The sequence below is a fragment of the Prionailurus bengalensis genome, chromosome B2 (assembly GCF_016509475.1).
Source record: "Prionailurus bengalensis isolate Pbe53 chromosome B2, Fcat_Pben_1.1_paternal_pri, whole genome shotgun sequence".
Lineage (NCBI taxonomy): Eukaryota > Metazoa > Chordata > Mammalia > Carnivora > Felidae > Prionailurus > Prionailurus bengalensis.
In genome coordinates, this window is record NC_057349.1 from 24,365,583 (window position 1) to 24,384,978 (window position 19,396).

At 41.5% G+C, this 19,396-nt stretch overlaps 1 long non-coding RNA gene across 2 annotated transcripts; it reads right to left on the reverse strand.

Annotated features, from left to right (window-relative positions):
• Positions 1–1,036: 1,036 nt before the first annotated feature.
• Positions 1,037–17,596, reverse strand: LOC122489278. Of its 2 annotated transcripts, none has more exons than XR_006298887.1 (3): positions 17,479–17,596; positions 3,251–3,715; positions 1,037–1,188 (listed from the first exon to the last, which is right to left on the reverse strand). It is a non-coding gene; the product is annotated as an uncharacterized LOC122489278 (long non-coding RNA). The 2 variants fall into 2 exon arrangements; XR_006298886.1 differs by lacking the exon at positions 1,037–1,188 and adding an exon at positions 2,496–2,882 and having other exon boundaries at positions 17,479–17,595.
• Between the last annotated feature and the right edge of the window lie 1,800 nt (positions 17,597–19,396).

Genomic DNA, 19,396 nt, shown 5'->3' on the forward strand with positions numbered 1-19,396 from the left:
CCTCCCACAACCCCTCCAGTAACCCTCCATATTGTTCTCCATATTTATGAGTCTCTTCTGTTTTGTCCCCCTCCCTGTTTTTATATTATTTTTGCTTCCCTTCCCTTATGTTCATCTGTGTTGTATCTTAAAGTCTTCATATGACTGAAGTCATATGATATTTGTCTTTCTCTAACTTCGCTTAGCATATTGCCCTCTAGTTCCATCCACATAGTTGCAAATGGCAAGATTTCATTCTTTTTGATTGCCCAGTAATACTCCACTGTGTATCTTCTTTATTTCTTCTATATCCATTCATCCATCGATGGACATTTGGGCTCTTCCCGTACTTTGGCTATTGTTGACAGTGTTGCTATAAACATTGGGGTGCATGTGCCTGTATAAACAGCATAGCTGTATCCCTTGGATAAATACCTAGTAGTGCAAATGCTACGTCATAGGGTAGTTCTATTTTTAATTTTTTGCGGAACCTCCATACTGTTTTCCAGAGTGGCTATACCAGCTTACATTCCTACCAGCAGTGCAAAAAAGATCCTCTTTCTCCACATCCTTGTGGACATCTGTTGTTGCCTGAATTGTTAATGTTAGCCATTCTGACAGGTGTGAGGTGGTATCTCATTGTGGTTTTGACTTTTATTTACCGGATGATGAATGATGTTGAGCATTTTTTCATGTGTCAGCTGGCCATCTGGATGTCTCCTTTGGAGAAGTGTCTATTCATGTCTTTTGCCCATTTCTTCACTGGATTATTTGTTCTTTGGGTGTTGAGTTTGATAAGTTCTTTATAGATTTTGGAAACTAACCCTTTATCTGATATGTCACTTGCAAATATCTTCTCCCATTCCATTGGTTGCCTTTTAGTTTTACTGATTGTTTCCTTCTCTGTGCAGAAGCTTTTTATCTTGATGAGGTCCCAATAGTTCATTTTTGCTTCTGTTTTCCTTGTGTCTGGAGACGTGTTGAGTAAGCAGTTGCTGTGGCCAAGGTCAAAGAGGCTTTTGCTGCTTTCTCTTCAAGGATTTTGATGGCTTCCTGTCTTACGTTTAGGTCTTTCATCTATTTTGAGTTTATTTTTGTGTATGGTGTAAGAAAGTGGTCCAGATTCATTTTTCTTCAGACATTGGAACTCTTATACATTGTGGAGGGCATGAGAAATGTGCGTTCCTTTTCAGAAATAGTTTGGCAGTTCTGCAATAAGTTAAAAAGGGAGTTAAACAGGAATTCCAGTCCTAGGTATATGAGAATTGAAACTATGTATCCACATAATAACATAATAACTTGTACACAAGTTAAGTTAGAATTAAATGTTCATAGCAGCCTTATTCATAATAGCGCAAACAAGGAAACAACCCACATGTCCATGAACTGTTGAGTGGATAAACAAATCTGGTGTATCTATAAAATGGAATATTGTTTAGCCTTAAAAATTTAAGTATGGATACATGTTACAACATGGATGATCCTTGAAAACACTGTGCTAAGTGAAAGAATCCAGACATAAAAGGCCACCTATTATAGACTCCATGTCTATGAAGTTTAGAATAAGCAAATCCATAGAGACAGGAAAGTCAATTAGTTGTTGTGAGGAGTTAAGGGTTTGGACAGTAAGAGAAGAGCTGCTGATTGGTATGCATTTCTTTTTGGGGTGATGAGAACGTTCTGGAGTTAGATAATGGTGATTGTTGCACAACCTTGTGATTATATTAAAACCATTGAATTATATACTTTAAAAGAGTGAATGTTAGGGCATGTTAATTATAGCTCAATTAAAAAAAACGCAGGTGTGGGTCAAAAAAAACGCAGGTGTGGGTCAAAAAAAAATAAACAAGTGTAAAGGGATAAACCTCAAGAAGTGTGGTGAGGCAGAATTGCCACCAGCTCATGAAACATGAGGCTAGACTCTACCAAGAAAGGGTTTGCCTGACCCTCAAAGAAAACTGGAGGGAGGACCCTCCATTGTCTCTCATGCTCAGACAGCTGTGCCCCTCTCCCTAGAGCTGGTGCAGGAAAGAATTTCCTTCAGTCTTTTTCAAGAATCTCAACCACCTTCTCCAAGGCCTCTACAGCCCAGTTCCCACAGTTGACCTCCTAATGCTGTTACATTTCAGAAATCATGTTGTTTCTGATACAGTAATGGTTTTCCACATATTACCCAAGTCTAAAACCTGAATCCCCTTGAAGAATTCAGACTGCAAAGGAAGCAATCCAAAATTTACAGAACAGCCATTGCAGCATGTTGTACAGCTGAAAAACTGGAAACGATCTAACTATCAAACAATAAGGAATTGGTTAGAGAAATTATGGTACATCCTTATAATGGAATATTATGGAACTCCTGAAAATAAGGCCTAATAAATAACTTTTAGTGACGTAAAGAAATGCTTATGATCATGGCAAGCAGAAAAAAATAATGGATAGAGAATCGTATGGGCATTGTGTTCTCAACTATGGTAAGAATACGCTTACCTTAAGAAATATGCCATGATATTAATAGTGATCATTTTAGGCGGTGGATATTTTCATTCTAAATTTTCTTTTCAAATTTTCCACAGTAAGTATGTCATAGTTTTTGTGTTAGAAAAACATAATTATTTGGGGGTGGGGGAGAATTCCAGGTGGCAAAACGAAGAATTTTAACACAGCCTTGCACGTACCATGAATCAGTCCCAGGACCACTGCTGACTTCTGTTTGCCCAGAGAAAATGAAATGGTTTGAGAAACACAATCTCTGCCACAGGGTTGCAAGAGTGTATGGGCATTGGTTGAAGATTGCACAGCTAATGCGAACTAGAGCAAAGATTTGGAATCAGTCTTGGTCCTGTTCATCTTGTAGTTCTGCCCTCTTCCAGGTCCCCTCTGGAATGTTCTCTAGTCCCTGGATGCTAGAATGATCGTTAGGGAGGGTAAGAAAGTCTGATGAAAACATTTATGTTAAACACAGTTTTAAGCCTTTCTAGACCCATCAACAATTCCTGTACAATGTATTCTTCCCTTAATTAACTTCTGTAACTCCCCATTAAACATTCACATGAAGCTGATGTGTGGCGTTGTGGAATAGCTATATTGTACACCTGAAACTAATGTAACATTGTATGTTAACTAACTGGAATTAAAATAAAACTTAAAAAACAAAAAGAAAACAAGAAAAAGACAGGCACTTATATCTTTAAAAAAAAAAAAAGCAAAACACTAAAGCAAAGCAGACACCAGTTTCAAGGCAATTCATTACTGTGCTTTTGATATACGCCACCTTTTATAGGTTTGTTTTGCAAAAGCAGAACTTCAAAGGCTCTTCTCTGCTTCCTAGGGCCTTTCTCAGCCACTACTCTGCTGTGGCTGGTGGGGGCGGTGCTTGGCTCTGCCTCAGGTTCTGATGATGAGCTTTCCCCCCACCCCATGAAAAAAAGAAAAAAAAGCTGAGTATAAACATAAGCTTGATTGACTAATCATTATCATTAAACAAAGGGCTTATAATTCAAACATGATTTAAAGAAATACAGATACCTGGAGATATTCACAACCATTTATTTTAAAACATGAGAAGGGATCTAATTAATATCATCTTGACACTTCAAACACATTTTCTTATCTAACCTTCACATGAACCCTGCTGGGATGGGTCTCCCTCGGATCCCAGGTTCTATAGATGGAAGCGGGCACATGGGTTAGTGAATACTGTACTGTGGTTCATCTTCTTGCTTCGGCATTTCCTTATCTATAGAATGAGAAAGGAGTAAAAACAATAGTAACAAACAAACAGTAAGTAAAATACCTACTTTCAGCATGTGGGGAGAACTGAATGGGATGATGGATTCATAGCGCTGAGACATGATTATGATGACTGTTTCATTTACAGACAAGGAGAGGTAGGTTCAGACTGCCATTTTGTCAAAGCCAGCCAGTCAGAAGTGGTAAGGCTGGGGCTTGAGCCCAGGCTTCTGTAGGTCTGATGCTGAACACTTTCTCTTACCACTTGCTACTTTTTATATTCTAGGAAACACAGGGAGTCCAGCACAAAGATACCTATGCTTGACCAGCTTTTAGTTCACAGGTAAGCATCTTTTCCGCTTAACTTATAAAATGTCTCAATCACATTCTACTCAAACTCTAACACTTTTTTAAACTGTTCTTTATTCCAGCATCTGGAATTGAAAGCTTAACTCATTTACCTTCTTTCTTGCCCAGGATGAATGCCTATCTAGAAATACTGGAGTTTCAGGGGCCATCTGTCTAAAATGCAGTAAGAATTTATCAAAGTCTCCACCCACCTCATGACGAGGGCTGGAGGACAGCAGTGGACAAGGGTGAGAAATCACAAGACCTGAGTTCTAGCCCCACCACCTACTGGTTCTTGCACCTCATGTAATTTCTCCTGCCAGAGTCTCCAGTTCCTTAGCTATGAACCAGAACACCTATAATACACCAACTCACCTCACAAGCTTGTGGGATCAAATGAAGCAGAGCCTGTTGCAAACTGTAAAGTTCTATGTGATTGTTTTTACTATTCCCAACCACAATCTATGGCCAGGCAGCTCTTCATATAGGAGACAGATTTCTTCCCCTTGGCAATAATTGTAAGTAATATATTCCAGGATGTTTTGCATTTTCCTGTGCTTAAAATAAAACTGAACCCAAACAAGAATGCAGACATGGTCCCGTGTTCTGTGACGCTTGTAGAGTAGCTCCTATGTGGGAGGCTCTGTGCTTAGTGCACTAGAGGTAAGATGTAGTCCTACCCCTGACTACTTCATGGTCTAGTGGAGAAGGCCAGGCGTTTATATAAAGTGCTGCATACTTTAAAAGAGGAACAAATACAGTGTTAGAAAAGTTGAAAGGAGCAAGGTCACTTTCAGGTTAGTGAAATCTGGGAGAGCTCCTTGGAGGAGCTTGAGTTCGGTCTTAAATTTGGCTAATATTTGGGCAAGTAAACAGAACAACTTGAGCCGAGACTCAGAGGCAGGAAGATCCAGGCTGTGTATGGAAACAGAGGAGTATTTTGACTTAACTGAGTCAAAGGGTACAAAAAGAAAAAGATGGGAAACAGGGCAGATTTGGGGGGTACATGAAAGTCAGACTGATGGCTTAATTTTTCAAATAGGAAATCAAAAATTGATCCAGCACAGGGTTTACAGAGTGAGCTGGAGTGGATGGAGAGAGCAAAGGCAGGCAGAACCCTTCAGAGGTCATTGCAGTGGTCCAGACGTAAGGAAATTCTGCAGCAGCAGCAGCAGCAGAAACAGGGAGATATCTTACAGGTATAGAACCCAAAAGACTTGTCAGAATATGTAATACAAAAGGACTGGGACTCTAAGAACTGGTAAGCAAATCAGGGTTTCTTTCAAGGTTCCAAAAGCTTCACAAATTCATCTATTTGACAAATATGGGTCAGCTGTGTGCTAGGGAGCAAGACAGACAAGATCCTTTATGAGAGGAAGGCAGATCCTAAACAGGTAATGGGAGTTAATAATATGACACAGCGTCCAGGTGGCAGGATGGGGGTGGAGAAGGTAGGGAGCTACCCAGGTAGGAGGTGACATTTGGGCTGAACTTTAAATGATGAACATCAGACAACCAGGGGAAAGTTGAAGGAAGAGTAATCGTTACAACTTTGAATCCAAATGACTTTTTAGGGAGTTACCTTTTGGCATTAAGACACGAAGGTCCCACTGTGGCCCCCAGAGAAGGGACAATGTCTTATTTACTATCCTGTAGTGTAGATGATCTCACTTGTCTCTTCCATGTGGTAGTTGACTCTCAACCTCTAATGTGACTTCTTTCTCCCAAAGTGGCTATGGACCAATTTTCCATCCTTTCTTCCAAAGAGCTGACCTTTGGACGTCCAAATGGGTTTTTATTGTTTCTCTTAAAGACCAGCTTTATTGATAACATTTAGCACCAAACTGAAGCATCCCAGAAATTCATATACATTGAATTATCAAGACTCACCCATTGATATATGATATAACAAATGTCTCTGCTCCAACTAATAGACCAATAGGCAGTTCGCACAAAAAGACAGGTGAATTTTTCAGTCCAAAGGGTGAGTCAACCCATCTGGTATGACAAATGCTGTTTCTGGCTTGATTCCTTGTCTTAGACCATTTGCCAAAACCTTTTTCATGAATCAATAGTTAAGATAATCTAAGCTGTTCCCAATAGATTCAATAGTTCACTGGTTCCAGGCATAAGACATCAATTTGGTTTGGTTATAAAATTTAATATTCTATAATTCACAGAAAATCTAATTCATGTACCATCTGGTTTTGGAAGGAAGACCTCTGGAAAAATTCAGGGGCTTTCAGGATTAACATTTCTTATCTTCTTCCTGATCTCACTCAAGACCTTTGCATTCACACTAAAAAGTGATAATCTACTTGGCATATTACCCCTTATTTCAAAAATGGTAAGTTCATTCCACCTGGTTTACTTTATATGTCCATGAATGTTCTCAATCTCTTGCCCCGACTAATAGTCTGAAGCCACACTACATGTTTCCTGATCCCTCATTGAGGACTATGAAGGCATATGCCCATCAGGTCACAACCAGGTTAATCTTCCTGAACCTCCATTTGATACTTTGTAAACTAAAAGGTTTACAAAACACTTTCACTATATTATCTCGCTTTGTTTTCATGCTGACCCTGAGAACATTCCCATTTTACCCATGAGGCCATTAAAGCCAAGAAGTTGACTGGTCTACCACCTGGGATCCCTGATTTTTGGTGTGCATCCTGTCCAAAATATTTAACATGCCCACCCCAGAATGCAGTTATGTTTCCTGAATCTTGCCATTTGAGCAAGATTCCCTACCTAGTTTTCCAACCTCTTCTCTTCTCCCATGTTAACTATCACTTCCAGTGGAGCTGGTGTTTCTGTTACTCTTAGAGCCTATTATGCTCCAGATGGCCTTAACTGGGCCCCAGGGATCCATCCCTAGAACCCCGTGGTTGGGCTTTCAGCAACTGAGTACTGCATGTGGGATTTTGTATGTATACGCTTATGTGAGTCTGTCTAGGGAAAGAATCCATAGTTTCCAACAGATCCTCAAAGAAGTCAATGACATCCTCCCCCAAAAAAGTTAAAAATTAATTTTATACACTGCTTTTCTTTCACCAAATCTCCTCTCCACTCTCTTGACCTACCTACGTTTCATAATTTCTCTTCAGAACTTAAAGCCAACTATAGGCTTTCCAGATCACTCTTTCTAGATGAATTTAATTGTTCCCCCCCTCCAAATATTAATTCAAAAAGGGAGAAGTCGGAGTATTCCTAGGGTGGCCTTTATATATGCAGATAATATGTGATAACTTATCCTGACTGAGAGCACAATGATCTGTAAACCTTAATCATTCCCTTCAGGGTTGATTTGAAACCTTTCATTAGTACAATGCTTCCCATGGGATAAAGAGTGGGAAGAACTAAATTGATACGGATATGGTATCTATTATGAAAAGAAAACCATTATCTTACTGTAAGGATTGCATAGTGATATTCCAGATGAAAACATAAAATTGGTAGAAGTTCAACCACTCACTCTCTACACACCAAAGCAAGCCAACCCCACTGCCTGTGGTGACTCAAAGGCATACAGAGCTTTTGTTCGTAGAGCTCAGGGTGAGGGGTCTGAGTGGTGGGGTAAATGGAAAGTGGGAGGGGGCTCTGCTAAGGATGGTGGGGGATGAGTATCAGCAGTTGGTTCACCAGCTTTGGCCTTGACGTCCTTCTAGCCTGCCAGCCTTAATACTCATTCCCTGGCATTTTCTCATTCCATCTTCCTGAGTCTCTTCTGCTCCCCTGCACTAGTCCATCTTCTAAACATGGCATACACTGTGTTCCATCAGGAATCTGCTATATTTGAGGGTTACTACTTCGGTTACATACCCCTCCTTCTGACCCTGGTGAAGCCTAATGTTTTCCATGAGCGGTGCCTCCCATGAAGCCCTATGCCTGAAGATGTAAACTATCTATACCCTGTATATCTGGGAAGGGGAGAATTGCCACTCTCTGCCTTTTCTTGCCAGCTAGTGCTGCCAACACTTTCATTACAGACAAGGGCACTGTCATGTGGTGCATGATGTCCCCCCAAAAAGGTATGTCTGTATCCTAATCCTTGGAAACTGTGGATATGAACTTCTTTGGGAAAAGGGTTTTTTCTCAGATGTAATGAAGTTAAGGATCTTTAGAGGAGGAGAGCATCCTGGATTATCCAGGTGGGCCTGAAATCTAATAACAAGGGTCATGATCAGAAGCACACAGAGAGACGGGAAGATGGAAGAGGAGGAGGGAATGTGACAAAGGAGGCAGAGTCTAGAGAGAGGAGCCCCAAGTAAAGGAAGGAATTCTGCAGCCACCAGAGGGAGGAAGAAGCAAGGAGTGGAATCTCCCCTCAAGTATGTGGAGGAAGCACAGCCCTGACGACAACTTAACTGTGGACCTCCAGCCTCCAGAACTGTGAAAGAACACATTTCTGTTGTTTCAAGTCACCCAGTTTGTGCTAATTTTTTGCAACAACCACAGGAGACTAATACAGGTTACCTAACTCCCATCATCTTGCAAAATAATAAACAGCTAACATTTCCTGAGTGCCTACAAAGTGCTAGGTATTGTGCTGAAGACTTTTCATGGATTATGTGTGAAATTCATAGAATTACACTGTAGCACAGGACAGATAAGGAAAGGAAAGCCCTCAGGAGATAAGTGAATGCCTGCTGTTACACAGGTAAGTGCAAAGGGAGGGACTAGCAGATGCAGGTTGCCTGTCTGACTACAAGCCCATGTGCATCACCACTCAGTGACACTGCTGCTAATGGGTGACATAGAGTCCACTGGGACCCACAGCACCACTGGCTCCACAGCATCTCTGCACCCTACCTCCTCAGGTCATGGCCTCCGTCCTCCAGCAAGGCCATCCCCCGACTTGCTCTTCCCCTGACCTCACCAGCTGCAGAATCCCACTTGCTGACCACAACCCTCTTCCTTTTTAACTGTCTCACACACTCTCTCACACTCCACCCAACCTTTGATCTCTGGGCCAAAGACCTCAAATTGGACAACCTGTATCCTTACGAGCACACGGAGACTTCCTAAGGGGCAAATAGGCATGGGTGGTTTTAGTGAAACTAAATTTTAGAACCTGAATTTCCATGAGAACTTGTGTCATTCAGCCATTGCCACAATGATGCTGCAGAACAAACCACCCCAACACAATGTGACTCAAAACAACAATCGTCCATCCTTAGGGCAGCTGTGGGTCAGGTGGGATGCCCCTATTCAGGCTGCAGGTCTGCAGTTTGTTGGGCTAGGGCTGGCTCCAGGTTGTGTGATCAATGCAATTTTACAGAGCCCTACACTTAATAGGACCTTGCACTTGTGCTTTAATACTCTGGGATGGACCCAAGACATTCATGTTTTGTGAGTGAAGTCTGAAGGTATTCAGTACAATACTTGCTGCATGCTCCAGGGGCTTTAAGCCTCAATTCGCACGTGGTGCTGCCTTCTCCTATCTCCCTGCCCTCCTGGATAGGTACTCAGCCATCAGTTCTCCATGCATGCCCAGTGACCACTGCTGCCCTCTGTCCCCATGGGGTTCTGAACATGACCACAGGGAGGACCATTCAGGCACATGTTCTGCAGTGTCTTAAGGTGGGACAAGGTGGTGGCTATTCACACTGGCAGTGTCATGGCACATTTGGTGGGCAATGGGCAAGGATTTCTTGTTCACTCCCAATCCAGGTACCAAGTGCACCCCTGCATGGAGATTTCTACCCATTGGGTGTTGCCATCCACCATGGATGGAGGTGGTAAGCCAGGAGAAAGAGGGATTGAATCCTGATGCCCCACATTTTCATTTTGCAGTGGGCCCTACCATTAAGTGATGGGCCCTGGCTGCATCAGCTTAATTCCATATCTTATTTGTGGCCCAGTGGAGGGCAGCAGCTACCCGGAGCATTGTCTTCTCACTGCAACTGCAGAAGCACTAGAACCCAAACCAAACTGCACAAGCACTTTTCAAGCTTTTGCTCACATTTATCCACTGAAGCAAGTCAGTAAACCATGCTGGAGGCCATGAGTGGGAAGCATACTCCAGCCACCAGGAGGCCAGGGTGAAGGTATGGTTGCACGATGTTATAGAAAAGTAGAACTGATCCACCTACCATAGTACTCCTTTCTAAATATGTCTCCTTCAGAATGAATGGCCCTGATCACACCAGCTCTTATTTCCACCTCATTGCTGACAGGTGTCCTTCCCTGCACATTACCCAGGAAAGGCATGGGGGTGCATGTGGTTCAACCAATGGTGCACTAGTGTAATCCAGGAAAAAGGGTGACTTTTCCCAGCTTCACATTCACAGGAAATATTTTAACATCTTATTTCAGTTTGTGTAAATACTTTGTTATGGGTAACTATGATAGGGTCAGCAATAAAAGACTTTCAAACACAAGAATCTACAATGGAATAAAATTCTTTAAGGAGAGTGGGATAAAAATATGAAAAGGAATAAAAGGAATGTTGAAAAAACCCTTTGTTAGAGAACAGCTATGCTGGTGGCAGTGTGGCATTTAGATGGGACACATTTAAGTCAGACATGTAACCATTTTATTTGAAAATATAAATATTTATAATATACTAGAAATTACATTCTTTGCTACTACCTGAATTGAAGGAAAAATTTTAAGTGTTAACTTAGAGATGTTAGAGCAGGTACCTGGTTTCTCAACCCCCCACCCTGGGGGCAAGCAATCAAAAGAATTTTAAGTCCACTCATCTAGGGAAAGAAAACCTTACATTTTTATTCAACCTATTACTCCCTTGAGACTGTATTTTCTTCCTTACCCCTGTAAGTAAAATAAGCCAGACACAGAAAGACAAATGCTATACGGCATCACTGACATTTGTGGAATCAAAAAGAAAAAAGCTGAACTCATAAAAACTGAGTAGAATAGTGGTTGGCAAGGGCTGGGACGGTGGGGGAAATGAGAGACGTAGGTCAAAGAGTATGAACTTTTCGTTACAAGATGAATAACTTCTGTGGATCTAATGTACCACAGGGTGACTAAAGTTAACAATACTGTACATTATACTTGAAATTTGCTAAGAGAGACCATAAGTGTTCTCACTACCCAAAAAATGTGACTATGTGAAGTGATGGATGTGTTAATTAACTTGATCGAGGTAATTGTTTCACAACATATACATACAAATCATCACGTTGTACACCTTAAAAAAAGAAAAAGAAAACATTTAACCATTATCAATTGTGGCTTAATTTATCTCTTGTTGATGTGAGGAGGATGCAACTATTTAAATCATGTCAAATTTTTCTTCATTTTGGACCTGTTTGGGACTTTCCGTGGCAAAAACCCTTGTAAACAGCTTTCTGTCAGTCTTGGAACTTTTTTTAACAAGCAGGGTCTCCCGAGTTTTTCTAAGTAAAGGGCACTGGGTTGCCTTCTCAGGATTTTCCATCATCTCTTTGACAACCAAGTGCTTTTGAAATTCTTTTTTTTCTATATGCAGATAAAAAGGGGAAACACAAATTCACTCTCTATTTGGATATGTGCTATCAGGAAATACAGTGATTTCTGTGTTAGGATTATTTTTCCTGTCAGAAGGGAGTTATTTCCTTTTCTTTTAATCTGGGCAATTTGTCCTGCGAGATTGTGGTTTAGACTGGTTCTAATATATGTCCCTAAAAAATCATCAGTAATTTCTGACTCAACTTGGTTCAGCAAGAAAGCTTTCAATAACAGTATGAGATTATCAATCCATAATCCATTATAGCAAACATAATCCCTTAAAACAAACGTAACAGCTTAGAGTATGGAAGAGGTTTAGCACAGTCCAAGTTCAAGCTTGCAACCTAGAGAGGAGGGCTGCCTTTTAGACACTACTTGAGGAATCATGGCTGGTGTGCTAATGCAAGTTAGTGCACTGACATCATTGTGAGGTGTGTCCCAAGACCTTCATTATAGCCACCTGTGCCTGTGTTACCTCTGCCATCATTAAATGTGCATCTGTCCAACCTCTGAATAACTTGGGGTTTTACATAAAGGGTCATGTTTCTGACTTGGCAAAGTTGCTTAAAATGAGCCCTAATGCAATTAAAATGAGATAATGGGATTGTCACTGTGATGGTTAATTTTATGTATCAACTTGACTGAGCTAAGGGATGCCCAGATAGCTGATAAGGTAGTATTTCTAGGTGTCTCTGGAAGGGTGTTTCTGGAAGCATTTAAATCAAGGACTAAGAGATCCATCCTTACCAATGTGGGTAGGCATGTTCCAATCCACTGGGGGCCCCAATGGAACAAAAAGGCAAAGGAAGGGTAAATTCACTCCTTATTCTTGGGATGGGATGTTCATCTTCTATCCATGGACATTGGAGCTTCTGGGCCTTTGGACATAGGAACTTACACCAACAGGCCCGTGGTTCTCAGGACTTTGCCCCAGGACTGGGAGTTATACCATCAGTTCTCAGTACTTTGGACTTGGACTAATACCATGGGTTTTCCTGGCAGTCCACCTTGCAAACAGCAGACTGTGGGACTTCTCAGCCCCCATAGTCATGTGAGCTGATTCTTACCATAAATCTTCTCTCTTTGTTCTGTTTCTCTGGGGAATCCTGACTAATACAGTCATTATGAGAAATGGTTCCAAAAGGAGCGTTTGATGATGAGAATCTTAGTTATGTCACAAGAAGAGGTTACTTCTGACTGTGGCCTATCCCCACTGTTCTCAGCCCAAAGCCTCTACTTTGGAGAGGAGACAAAGGAAGAGCAGCTGGGATGAGAATCAATCACTGCAGTCCTATGCAAATGAAGCTGTCATTTTTTTTTTTTGGCTGACAAAATATAACCAGCTAACCATTCTACCAAATAGATACGCTTCTCAAAGGTGCTAACCACTCTATTATCTCTATTCCCGCCTCTGATTTAAGAGCCTCAGATGCTAGTTTATAGTTTACATTTCAATGAGATCTCAGATCAATTCCAACATGTCAGAAAATCCAATAAGAAGAGACACTGAAATTTATGTGTTTATTTAAAGCTTGCTGATAAACAATTACATACATCTTACTTATAATCAGCTACTACAGTTTAGAAGTTACTAGCCACAGGAGGTTGTGGGTGATTTTTTTTTGAAATAGAAAAATAAATTAAGGTCCCTGCAACTTGTAGTATGTCTGACAGTCCAAGATGAGAAGCCATGAAACAGGGGCAGGCAAGGTTTGCTGTTGTCGTGCATGTGTGTTTTCTTCGCTTCAGCAAATGAAGAGCAGAGCTAAGAAATGGTCAGTCAACCAGTAGCTATTTCCTGATATCTATATTGTATAAAGCTATACTCACGGGCTATGCAGAAGTTCAAGGCAGCACCCTTTCAGGAAGCTGAATACCCATCTGAAAATCAGGCGAACACCACTAGACAGAATGTGCTAATTTTCAAAGGAACATCAGATAGCAGGTGTTGTTGGAGCTCGGGGGACAAAGATATGTGCCTGGACTGGGTGACCAGGGAAGGATCCCCAGAGAGGGTGGCATTTAATATGAGTCTTGAGAATGGGTAACATTGGGGACAGAGAGGATAAGAAGATAGGGCTTGAGGGGAGGTAAAGGCCAGAATGTGAGGAATTGGAATACCTCTCTTTCTCTGGATCTGAAGTAATGTTCTAATAGGCACTGACCTAGAGTACTTTATAGCATGACTCCACCCTGGAAGGTACTCTGGGGGGAACTTCAGAAGCCTCCTTCACTCCTTCAGCTTCTGAGACACCCTTGGGTACCACATAGTCTTTGTATACTAAATGGCTCCCTGGTGCCTTCAGTGAGGGAATAGGAAAGTAAGTAAGATACCAACCATCCCTAACATAGGTAGACATCAACTAGGAATTCCACATTCCCCTCTCTCTTCATCAGTTCTCAGGATGAAAACAATGAGAAGCCAAGAGAAGAAACAATTTCACAAAGTGTTTCCTCAAGCACAAGAAACAAACTAAGCAAAACACCAAGAGTTTGGTGCCAGCACTGCAAGGAGAAATGTCATGCACTCCATTGAGCAGCTGTTCTTTACCAGATGCTCAGCTAGGCCCTGAGGACACAGCAGTGAACGAACCAGACAAGGTCCTATTGAGGAAGGCAGATATTAAACAAGGAGAGATATAGAGGAAAAGTTTAGGGAGCTATAAGAGCCTACAACAGTGGAGTCAGGGGACTGTCTGTCTGAGGGAGGGGCTCTAGGTTGAGATATAAAGGACCAGAGAGTATTAGCCAACTGACAAGAGGGTGCCATGGAGTAGACCCTTGCCCTTCATCCATTCTCCACCCTCGCTGCTGGAAACACTCCTTTAAATGACAGCTTTTTCTCACAATGACTATGGTTTCTAACTAATTTCTTGAAGACTGATACAGTCTATGCAGATAAGGTGAGTCTGCAAATATTTTTCTCTTCACAATGCATAAGCATCTTCCAGATCCCGAGATGTAGGTCAGTTGGCAGGTTCTGAGTGTTTGCAGATGCCATGAAGAGGCTTTTCATATGGTTTGGTTTGCAGTTGACCTTGGACAGTGTTTACTTAAAACTACCAGTGACCTTTAAGCTGTCAAATATAGTGTCTTTGTCCTCAGGCCTCATCCTCTTCCACACTGTGGGTCACTGTTCTGAAATTCTGCCTTCCTTGGTTTCCATGACACTAAATTACTCTTGTTCAAACTCTCTGGCTAGTTCTTTCCTATTTGCTGTTCCTTGCACTGTGTCAGTTGGAATTAGGTTTGGCTGCAAGCAACAGAAACACATAATGACAGTGGCTTAAATAAGATAGAAATTCAACTCTTCTTCATGTCAAAGCCTGGGGATCAGCAGTTCAGGGCTGGTATGGTGGATTCACAAAGTCATTTAGAGACCTGGGCCCATGCTAGTCTCTACTGTTTCATCCTTAGATGGCATCCATACTCGTGGTCCAAGGAGGCTACTTTAACTCCAGCCTTTCATATCAGACTTCCAGAAAGCAGGATGGAACATGGGACAAAAAAATAAGACAATAGAGACATGCCAAATGTCTATTAGGAAAGGCTTCTGGAAGCAATTACATGACTACTATTCTCAAATCTCTTAGACAAAACATAGTCATGTGGCAATACCTAGTGACAAGGGAAGCTGGGATATACAGTCTTTATAATAATAAACAATAAACAATAGAATAATAAATAATCCTGCACCCAACTAAAAATATGGGTTCTGTTCTTCTTCTTGGCAAGAAAGTGAGAATAGATAATAGTGGACAACCCCTGGTCTCTGTGCATACCATAGATGTCCTCACCATGAGAGATTCTGACTTGGTCCTCTCTCTTTATAGCCCCACACTTGCCAGTTCAAAAAAAAATTTTTTTTAATTCTACATATAAGTGATACCACACAGTATTTTTCTCTCTGTGTCTGGTTTATTTCATTATTGAGCAAATGTCCTCAAGGCTTATCTGTGTTGTTGCAAATGGTAGGATTTCTTTCCTTTTTTATGGCTAAATAATATTCTATTGTGTGTGTGTGTGTGTGTGTGTGTGTTTGTGTGTGTGTGTGTCTCACATTTTCTTTATCCATTCATCCATTGATGGACAGTTAAGTTGTTTGTATTATCTTGGCTACTGTGAATAATGCTGCAATGAACATGGAAGGCAAATAGCTTTCCAAGATACCGGTTTTATTTCCTTTAGATACATACCCAGAAGTAGGATTGCTGGATCATAGGGTAGTTCTATCCTTAATTTTTGGAGGAAATTCCATACTATTTTCTAGAGTGGCTATACCAATTTGTATTCTCCCCAACAGTGTACAAGGACTTCCTGTCTTCCACATCCTCATCAACATTTATTTCTTATCTTTTTGATAATAGCCATTCTAATAGATGCAAGCTAATATCTCTTGGTAGCTTTGATTTGCATGTTGTTGATGATTAGTGATAAGGAGCACGTTTTTATATTCCTGTTGCCCATTTGTATGTCACCTTTGGAGAAATGTCTATTCAGATCCTCTACCCATTTTCTCATTGGGTTTTTGGGTTTGGGTTTTTGTCAGTGAGCTATATAAGTTCCTTTTCTATTTTGGATATTACCTCTCATTAAATATATGGCTTGCAAATATTTTCTTTTATCCCATAGGTTGTCTTTTCATTTTGTTGATAGTTTCCTTTGCTGTTCACTAGCTTTTTACTTTAATATAGTCCCACTTATTTTTGCTTTTGTTGCCTATGCTTTTGGTGTCATGCCCCAAAAAATCATTGCCAAGACCAATGTCAAGGAGTTTTACCTATATTTTTTTTCTAGAGATTTTATGGGTTCAGGTCTTACATTTAAGTCTTTAACCCATTTCAAGTGAGTGTTTATAAGTGGTGTAAGATAGGGGTTCAGTGTCATTTTTTTGCATATAGATATCCAGTTGCCCCAACACCATTTATTGAGGAGACGACCCTTACCCTATTGTGTGTTCTTGGTACCCTTGTCAAAGATTAGTTGACCATATATGTGTGGATTTTATTCTGGGTTCTCTATTCTGTACCATTAGTATAAATGCCTGTTTTTATGTCAGTACTATATACTGTTTTGATTACTGTGACTTTGTAATATCGTTTGAAATCAGCTTTGCTGTTCTTTCTCAAAATTGCTTTGACTATTCAGAGTCCTTTGTTGTTCCACGTGTATTTTAGGATTGTTTTTTTCTATTTCTGTGAAAATGCCTTTGGAATTTTGATGCCTTTGGAAATGTGTGTTGAATGTATAAATTGCTTTGGGTAACATGGATATTTTAACAATATTAACTCTTCCAAATCAAGAACACAAATTATCTTTTCATTTATTTGTGCTTTCTTCAGCTTTTTTCCCTCAATATCTCATGGGTTTTGATTAAATTTATTTCTAAGTCTCATTGTTTTTGATGCTACTGTAAATGAGATTTTTTTTCTTAATTTTTTTCAGGTAGTTTGTATAGAAATGCAAATTATTTTTGTATCCTAACTTTGTATCCTGCAACTTTAGTGAGTTTGTTTACTAGTTCTACCAGGATGGGGGGGGTGGTGTGGAGTCATTAGGATTTTTTATAAGATATGTCATCTGCAGAGACAATTTTACTTCTCTCTTTCTTATTTGGGTGCCTTTTACAGGCAGACATTATTTTATTGCACTTCACTTTATTGCACTTCATCAAAAATGCATTTTTTTACAAATTAAAGGTTTGTAGTAACCTTGGATCCAGCAGGTCTATTGGCACCATTTTCCACTTCACCACCATTTTCCACCATTTACTCACTTCATATCTCGATGTCATATTTTGGTAATTCTCACAATATTTTAAATTTTTTCATGATTATTATATTTTTTATGATGATATATTATCAGTGATCTTTGATACTATGACCATAATTGTTTTGGGGTGCCATGTAAGATAGCAAACTTAATCAATAAATGTTGTATGTGTTCTGATGCTCCACCAACCTGCTGTTCCCCCAACTTGCTCCTCCTTCTCAGGTCTTCCTGTTCCCTGAAACACAACAATATTGAAATTAGGCCAATTAATGACTCTTCCTCTAAGTGTTTAAGTGAAAGGAAGGGTCACACATCTGTTACTGTAAATCAAAAGCTAGAAGTGATTAAGCTTAGTGAGGAATGAGTGTTGAAAACCAAAAGAGGCCAAAAGCTGGGCCTCTTGTGCTAAGCAGTTAGCCAAGCTGTGAATGCAAAGAAAGAGTTCTTGAAGGAAATTAAAAGTGCTAATCCAGTGAATATGTGAATAATAAAAGAGAGATTGCAGGTCGGCGGCAAGATGGCTGCTTAGGAGGACGCTGGGCTCACCGCACGTCCTGCTGATCACTTAGATTCCACCTACACCTGCCTAAATAACCCAGAAAACCACCAGAGGATTAGCAGAACGGAGTCGCTGGAGCCAAACGCAGACGAGAGGCCCACGGAAGAGGGTAGGAAGGGCGGCGAGGCGGTGCGCGCTCCACGGACTGGCGGGAGGGAGCCGGGGCGGAGGGGCGGCTCGCCGGCCAAGCAGAGCCCCCGAGTCGGGCTTGCAAAAGCGGAGGGGCCGGGTAGACTGTGTTCCGACAGCAAGCGCGACTTAGCGTCTGGGAGGTCAGAAATTAACAGCTCTGCTCGGAAAGCGGGAAGGCTGGAGGACAAAGGGAGGGAGAGCTGCTGAGCCCCCTGACAACAGAGCTCACTTTGGTGGGGAACAAAGGCGCTCACCAGCGCCATTTCCCCCGCCCATCCCCCAGCCGAAATCCCAAAGGGAACCGGTTCCTGCCAGGGAACTTGCTCGCTCCGCGCAAACACCCAACTCTGCGCTTCGGCGGAGCCAAACCTCCGGCAGCGGATCTGACTCCCTCCCGCTGCCACAGGGCCCCTCCTGAAGTGGATCACCTAAGGAGAAGCGATCTAAGCCTGCCCCTCCTGCCCCCGAGCACCTTGCCTACCCACCCCAGCTAATACGCCAGATCCCCAGCATCACAAGCCTGGCAGGGTGCAAGTAGCCCAGACGAGCCACACCAACCCACAGTGAATCCCGCCCCTAGGAGAGGGGAAGAGAAGGCACACACCAGTCTGACTGTGGCCCCAGCGGTGGGCTGGGGGCAGACATCAGGTCTGACTGCGGCCCCGCCCACCAACTCCAGGTATACATCACAGCACAGGGGAAGTGCCCTGCAGGTCCTCACCACGCCAGGGACTATCCAAAATGACCAAGCGGAAGAACTCCCCTCAGAAGAATCTCCAGGAAATAACAACAGCTAATGAGCTGATCAAAAAGGATTTAAATAATATAACAGAAAGTGAATTTAGAATAATAGTCATAAAATTAATCGCTGGGCTTGAAAACAGTATACAGGACAGCAGAGAATCTCTTGCTACAGAGATCAAGGGACTAAGGAACAGTCACGAGGAGCTGAAAAACGCTTTAAACGAAATGCATAACAAAATGGAAACCACCACAGCTCGGCTTGAAGAGGCAGAGGAGAGAATAGGTGAACTAGAAGATAAAGTTATGGAAAAAGAGGAAGCTGAGAAAAAGAGAGATAAAAAAATCCAGGAGTATGAGGGGAAAATTAGAGAATTAAGTGATACACTAAAAAGAAATAATATACGCATAATTGGTATCCCAGAGGAGGAAGAGAGAGGGAAAGGTGCTGAAGGGGTACTTGAAGAAATCATAGCTGAGAACTTCCCTGAACTGGGGAAGGAAAAAGGCATTGAAATCCAAGAGGCACAGAGAACTCCCTTCAGACGTAACTTGAATCGATCTTCTGCACGACATATCATAGTGAAACTGGCAAAATACAAGGATAAAGAGAAAATTCTGAAAGCAGCAAGGGGTAAACGTGCCCTCACATATAAAGGGAGACCTATAAGACTC